Raw genomic sequence first — 8524 nt, 5'->3', positions numbered from 1 at the left:
TGACATCCCTTTACTAGACGAGATCAAAAGAGAAATCAAAAAAATAATAAATAGACCTATTTCATGGATGGGACGGATTTACACCCTGAAGATGGTCCTAGTACAGAAAATACTGTATAAATTTCAAATGATACCAATAGCATTATCACAACAGTATTTCAGTGCTAAATACCCTGTTAATGAACTATGTCTGGAAAAACAAAAAACACAGAATCTCTCCCATGGTATTAAAACAGGACAAGAAACATGGTGGGCTTGGCTAACCCTGATATTAGAAAATACTATAATGCAGCAGTACTGTCTCAGGTAGTGGAGTGGGCCAAAGATAAACAAGAAAAAAGATGGACTGTGCATTTTCAATTTTTACCCAAGACACAATTGGGAAGTATAATATGGAATCCCCCACACTATAGAACACTAAACGTCAACACTCACAAAATAACACGGAATGCACTGAGAATATGGGATAGGTTGCACAAGCAAATAGATAGAGACTATAACTCACCACTTATAGATTTAAAAGAAAATTAATTTTTTGCACCCGGAAAAATAATAGTGGGAGGGAACTGGATTAGAAAAGATAAAGTACAACTAAGGGATGTAATAAAAAAAGGGAGAATTATGTCACTTCAGGAGTTAAAATCTAAGGAAGATTTAATGATAATGGATGAGTGGCGGTATCTCCAGCTTAGCCACTTCGTCCAGAACTTACCCCAGCCTTTAAGGACAGGAGAAGAGCTTACACCGTTGGAACAGCTCTGCATGGCGGAGGGCTCAAGAGGTACTATCTTAAAACTGTATAGACTGCTTCAGGGGGTGGACGAGCTGGAGACGCCCCCATTCATCCAAAAATGGAAACGGGAGTTGGGAGCACAAAGGAGAAAAAACACTACTGAAAGGATTATAAGTTTGACCCACTCCTCTTCTATAGACACAAGGACAGCAGAGATGAACTACAAGTGTATATCAGGATGGTATGCCACACCTGATAAAATAAGCAAATTTAGAAAAAAAACAATAGTTGGAGAGGGTGCCCTAAGATCAAAAAATATTGGGAGCAAATTCTGGGTCTGATAAAAGATATTACAGGGAAGGAGACGATATTTCATGGAGGAGAAGGGGCAATAAAAGAGTATAAAAAGTCATTGACCCCTCACTTATTAAACGCAGCTAAAGGGCTGATCCCAAGAAAATGGCAGGAGGTAGAAAGCCCACAAATGTGGGAATGGATAGACGCGGTGGAGGAAACATATAGGATGGAGGAGCTGAAGGATAGTGTTGAAGAGGAAAAAATAGGTTTTAAAGATAAATGTAAAAACTGGAAAGATTTAGAAAAAAAACTGGAGCTATGCGGAAAATTTGAGAGGAATAAAGAGGAATAAGAGGATAAACAGGAAGAAAGGTAAAACTGTCAAATTAAGAAGATCTGGAGTCATGAGGGGGGGAGGGGGGGGACATATGGAGGAGGTTGTGGGAATAATGTATGGAAAGTACATGGTGGCCATGTATATGGTGGCCATTACTGGATTTACAAAGGTCACTTGATTTTTTAAATTGATCAAAAAAAAAAAAAAGAAAGCATAAAGGAAAAACCAAAAATGATGCGAAACCGTTATAAGAGACGATTGAAGCAAAAAAACATGCGAAAGTCTCTAGTTTTTGGTGGAGTCTGAAGTGGGGAAGAAAAAAAAGATAAAAAAAAAAAAATGAATATGATATTCCTATTTTAAAGAAAATAATAAATGTAACGTATGTTTTACTAAGCAAATGTGTCTTCATAGCTAGCATTAGCATACTCTTTTATATATTAGCTAATTATAGGGACATACAAATACAATTACCGTATTTTATCCGCATATAACACGCACCCTAATTTTAAGAGGGAAGTTTCAAGAAAAAAACTTTCAACAGCCCCTTTTACATTCCAAAGCCCCCCTGAACATTACAGACCAAAGCCCACCCCCCCCCTCCCCTGCACATTACACAGATCCCAGCACATTACGTAGCCCCCCCCCCCCCCCTATACACTACACAGCATTTAGCCCCTGCACAGTACACAGCTGCTCCTTCACATTACACAGCCCCCTTGCACTCCCAGGAGATCCCCCCAGTCTCTTGGCACAGCACTGCCAGCGTACTGTAAAGTTAAAAAAAAAGCACTGCCAGTCCCTTCTCATAAATTCTGTGGTCTTTCCGGCTGGTCACATGATTGCTCTCCTCTGATGTTTTCATGTGACCACTCTACACTCGGAGGGGGGGGAGGAGCGAGAAGAGGAGAGTGGCCAGAAATAACGGGGTGAATGAGGTATTTGCAGGCTAGGACAGTTACTACAACACTCCAAAGGATCTATGTGAAGGGACTCACAGTGATTTTTTTAATCTTTATAGTACGCCGGCGGGCTGTCCCAGGACCAGGAGAGGTGGGACGGCTGGCTTGACACCCCCGCCCCATTGTTAAAAGAAAATGATATTGATGTATAACACGCACCCACAATTTCCCCCTGATTTTTAGGGGGAAAAAAGTGTGTGTTATACGCCGATAAATATGGTAATACATAGATGCAATAGTTATATACTATAGGTTCCAATAGAGCATAATAATATTCTATCAGTTATATCACAATCCGGGGGGAAATGACTTGGGCAAAATTAAAATCTGGGACCTTCTTTGCAAAGTTAAACAGGATTTATACTCCTTTAAAGTCCTGTTTACACATACCATTTTTTGTTTTTTTCTGAAATGGTACCTAGATTACTTTGCTCCCATTGACCAGTTATGAGCATTTAAACTTATTGGTGTTGTCAGACTCTTTATTTGTATAATTTATTATACTTTGTGCTATCCCATGTAGCTTGTTACAAAGGCTGACAGTGTGCATTAAATGTTTACATTTCTGTTCCTTTCTTAGAAAAAATGTACTCAAGTTTTTATTTCCTGTTAAAGCCTGCCTAGTTCCTGAATCTAAAGGGCAGACATATTATAAATGAAGTCTGTAGAATATATCTGGCTATTGTCCCAGAAATATTTGTTTCAATTTTTTTATTTATTATAGCAGCCTAATAAAATAGCTGATGCTGGAACAATATTTCAGAATTATAACACTTTAATATTTTGTATTTTTGTTTTATATATTAAACCTACCAGGTCCCTGCTTCTGGAATTGTGGTCTAGTAAAATGGCTGACGTAGTGTGCATGGAGTATCTAAAAGATTTCTGGCTTTTGTCTCAGAAATATTTTTTTATTTCACAATAAAACCCATGTGGCCCCTGCCTGTGAAATCTATATATATAAAACTCAACGTGTGTGTGTGTGTGTGTGTGTGTGTATGTATGTATGTATGTATGTATGTATGTATGTTCCAGCATCACGTCCAAACGGCTAAAGATATTAACATGAAACTTGGCACACATGTTACTTATATGTCAGCAACAAACATAGGATAGGTGGTTTAACCCTTACCCACCCCCATTTGCCATGGTTGGGGTTTTTCTTTAAAGTCCCATTCAACTCTATGGGAAATACATGTTACTTCATAACTTCCAAACGGCTGTAGATATTTCGATAACACTTGGTCACATGTTACTTATATGTCCACTTAAACTATAGGATAGTTAATTTATCCCTTAACTACCCCCATTTGTGAGGGTCGGGGTTTTTGTTTAAAGTCCCATGCAAATCAATGGGAAATGTATGTTCCCACATAACTTCTGTACGCCTGGAGATATTTCAATAATACCTGGTACACATATTACTTATATGCCAAATAAAAATATATGACAGTTAAATTAACCCTTGCCTACACCCTTATATAAAAGATGGGTATATTTATATTACTATGATTTTCCTCCCCAAAAGGTTAAGATAGGAAGACTGGGCAACGCCGGGTATTCAGCTAGTTATAATCTAAAGAAAAGTCTGACATTGTGGGCATAGAGACTGTACAAAATTTCTGGCTTTTGTCTTAGAAATAACGCACTCTATGGGCCAGATTCAAAGAGATAAGACGGTGTATCTCCTGATACGCCGTCGTATCTCTGAGTTCTGACGGTCGTATCTATGCGACTGATTCAGAGAATCAGTTACGCATAGATATTCCTAAGATCCGCCAGGTATAAGTGTCTTACACCGTCGGATCTTAGGCTGCAATTCCAGGCCGGCCGTTAGGTGGCGTTTCGGATTGTTTTTTACGCGACGAATATGCAAATGAAGATTTCCGCCGATTCAGAAACGAACGACCGCCCGGCGCATTTTTTTTACGTCGTTTGCATTCGGCTTTTTCCGGCGTATAGTTACCCCTGGGTCTATGAGGCGCAGCCAATGTTAAGTATGGCCGTCGTTCCCGCGTCAAATTTTGAAATTTTACGTTGTTTGCGTACGTCGATTCAGAAAACAGCTGGACGTAAGTTACGCTCACGACGAAACCAATGACGTCCTTGCGACGTCATTTGGAGCAATGCATGCCGGGACTTTTTAGGGACGGCGCATGCGCAGTACGTTCGGCGCGGGGACACGCTTCATTTAAATGAAACACGCCCCCTCCCTGCCGAATTTGAATTCCGCCGGGTGATTTATGCTACGCCCCTGCAACTTTACAGGCAAGTGCTTTGTGAATAAGGCACTTGCCTGAAAAACTTGCGTCGGTGTAATGTAAATCAAATACGTTACGCCCACCAAAAAATACGCCCATCTACGTGAATCTGGCCTTCTATGTCAAGTTAAAACCTGAATGGTCCTTGCTTAAGAATATGAGTTAAAGTAAAAAGGCTGACATATTTTTGGCTGTTGTACAGAAATAATTCTTTATTTGTTAATTCCCATAAAACATCTGCCTAGTTTCTGCCTTTGAAATTGCTCAATAGTAAAAAGTCTAACAGAGAGTGCATGAAAGCTACATTAATTCAGTTTTTATCTGTCTTGACTGTTGTCTCAGAAATAATATACTCTAGGTTTTATTTCATGTTGAAACCTGCCTCATCATTTTCTTTAAAATTGTGGCCCAGTAAAAATTCTGATAGATAGCTAGATTCAGGTAGATGTGTGCATCTTTGAGGCGGCGTAGCGTATCGTATTTACGCTACGCCGCCGTAAGTCAGAGAGGCAAGTGCTGTATTCACAAAGCACTTGCCTCCTAAGTTACGGCGGCGTAGCGTGAATGGGCCGGCGTAAGCACGCCTAATTCAAATGAGGATGAGGGGGGGTTTTATGTAAATTACATGTGACCCGACGTGATTGACGTTTTTACGAATGGCGCATGCGCCGTCCGTGGACATATCCCAGTGTGCATTTCTCCAAAGTATGCCGCAAGGACGTATTTGTTTCGACGTGAACGTAAATTCCGTCCAGCCCCATTCATGGACGACTTACGCAAACGACGTCAAATTTTCTAATTTCGACGCGGGAACGACGGCCATACTTAACATTGACTAGGCCAGCTATTTGTTCGACTAACTTTACGCCGGAAAAAGCCATACATAAACGACGTAAAAAAATAAGCCGGGCGCACGTACGTTTCTGAATCGGCGTATCTAATCATTTACATATTCTACGCCAAACTCAACAGAAGCGCCACCTAGCGGCCAGCGTAAATATGCACCCTAAGATACAACGGCGTAGGAGACTTACGCCACTCGTATCTTAGCCTAATTTAAGCATATCTGGTTTCCAGAATACGCTTAAATTTAGGACGGCGTAGATTCAGAGTTACGGCGGCATATCTACTGATACGCCGGCGTAAAGCTATCTGAATCTAGCTAATAGTGTGCATGGAGTCTGGCTGTTGTCTTAGAAATAATGCACTCCAATTTTTATTTCATAATAAAAAAAACTAAACCCTGGCTCTGAAATTGCTTGGTCCCTCTGGCTGACATATTGCACATGGAATCTGTACAGTTTTCCTGTAAGTTGTTTTAGAAATAAACACTTTTTTTATTAAATGTTTTGGTCCTTGCCTCTGAAAATGTGGCATATAGAAATGTCTTTCATTGTTTACATTGAGTTTTTTACAATATTTTTGCTTTTGTCTTAGAAATAAAAAAAATGTATGTCATGTTATATAACTTGCCTGGTTCCTGATTCCGAAATTGTGGCCCAGTAAAAAGGCTGACACTGTGTGTACAGTCTCCACAATATTATAGATAAAATACATTCTAATATTTGTCATTTTAAACCCTACCTGGTCCCTAACTTCAAAATGTGTAAAAATGCTGACTGCTTAAGTATATATAATATTGTTGGCTTTTGTCTCAGAAGTAATACACTCTCATTTTTATTACATGCTGCAACTTGCTTGGCCACTACCTCTGTTTTGTATCCAAAATAAAACATTCTCTTTGTAAACTTTGAAAACTGTCATATGTGGCTGCCCTGGAATAGACACAATGGTCTGTAAATATATTGCAAAGACGTTCCTGAAGAAGACACAACCTGATTTGTGACTAATAATGTCAATATTTTCTTGATAAATGTCCCCTTCCATTTTTTTTTTACTTCTGATTGCCATTGAGTCTTTTACAACTTTACCACAATATGCAGTAGTGAATGAGCCCTGACACATGCATTTGTTGCATTGATCAAAAGTTGTCGACAGAAGCCTGCCATGGCAATATTTATTTAGAGTATAAATCAATGAAAAGCTCACTAAATAGATCAATGGAGGGTCTTTGGTTTGTATTGTATGTTATTTGATTCAACTTGTTTAGTTACATATAAATGGTATTTCCCATTGCATTTAGCCCATGTGACAATACACTTAGGTTAACATGCATGCTTTATTATATTGCATTGATGTGCATTTTGTTAAAGCTCTGTATTAATATGCTGTTTTCACATATAAATGGGCCAAGTTACATTAAGGGACATTGCTTAACATGGGAAGTGAGAAGCATCGGAGACAGATTAATTGAGCCATAAACTCCAACTTTGGCAGCTCTAAGTGGTTAGGGTTAGTTTGGCTTTATGAAAACTAACTCTAACCACTTCCTATATAGTGTTACTACATTAAACTATAACCACCAATAAAACACAATTTATGTTATTGCGCTTACAAATATTTGCAAGCAATACATCACGTCAGACTTTCCATAAATTGGACTTTCCAAAAACAAAGATGGCTGCCACGATTGTCACTTGCATGGTGGAATGTCCTAGCTACGCCCTACGTGTTTCATATATGTCATCAAGAGCACACTGAAACACTGTGAAATATCCACTTTATGAGAGCTGCACTTTGTGTTATTTACTTCAATTGTATACTCAGTATCAGGGTATTGTGTTAGTTGCCCATCTTATTGTTTATACATAAGTGCAGAGTGTGGTGTCCTGAGGCTCCTCCAAAAACGACTAAAACACTATGGGCTAGTTTCAGGTAGGGGCGCGCTTAGTTACAGCGGCGCAGCGTATCATATTTACGCTACGCCGCCGTAAGTTAGAGAGGCAAGTGCTGTATTCACAAAGCACTTGCCTCCTAAGTTTTGGCGGCGTAGCGTAAATGGGGCCGGCGTAAGCACGCGTAATTCAAATGATGCGTGTTTTATGTTAATTCTTGGTGACCCGACGTGATTGACGTTTTTCCCAAACGGCGCATGCGCCATCCGTGGAATTTCCCAGTGTGCATTGCTCCAAAGTACGCCGCAAGGACGTCATTGGTTTCGACGTGAATTACGTCCAGCCCCATTTACGGACGAGTTACGCAAACGCTGTAAATTTTTCAAATTTCGACGCGGGAACAACGGCCATACTTAACATTGCGTGCGCCTCCTAATAGCAGGAGTAACCTAACGCCGAAAAAGCCTAACGTAAACGACGTAAATAAATAGCGCCGGGCGTACGTAAATTTGTGAATCGGCGGATCTAGGTCATTTGCATATTCTACGCCGAAAACGACGGAAGCGCCACCTAGCGGTCACCGTAAATATGCACCCTAAGATACGACGGTGTAAGAGACTTACGCCAGTCGCATCTTAGGCTAATGTCGGCGTATCTTGCTTTCTGAATACAGAAAGAAGAAAATTCTCTCTGAATCTAGCCCTATATTGAGAGGTCAAACTATGCAGTGTTCCCTCTTCAGCATATAACAGCCCTGCGTTAATAAAATAAAAGAATTGCAGTGCTTTTATTGTTTAAATAAAATTGTGGTACTTTTTTTTATAGAAAAAAAAAAAGAATCGCTGTACTTTTATTGTTTAAAAAACAAAATGGTGGTACTTTCACTATGTTTAAATAAACTGTGACATTTTCAGTGTTTTTTTTTTTTTTAGAAAAGAGAATTGTGCTGCTTTTATTCTGAGTTAAAAAAAAACAGAATTGAAATGCTGTCAATTTTTTTTTCAAAAAAAAATATACTTTTTTATTGTGCATTAAAAGAATTGTGGTGCTTTCATTAGAAAAAACATTGTGATGCTTTCATTGTGTTTGAAAATAAAAAATAAAAAATTGTGCTGCTTTCATTCTTCATTCAAAATAAATATGTAATGCTTTCATTGTTTAAAAAAATAATGGAACTTTTATTATGCGCTAAAAAAAAA

This window comes from Rana temporaria, chromosome 12, assembly GCF_905171775.1.
Source record: "Rana temporaria chromosome 12, aRanTem1.1, whole genome shotgun sequence".
NCBI lineage: Eukaryota > Metazoa > Chordata > Amphibia > Anura > Ranidae > Rana > Rana temporaria.
This window is presented reverse-complemented; position numbering follows the sequence as displayed.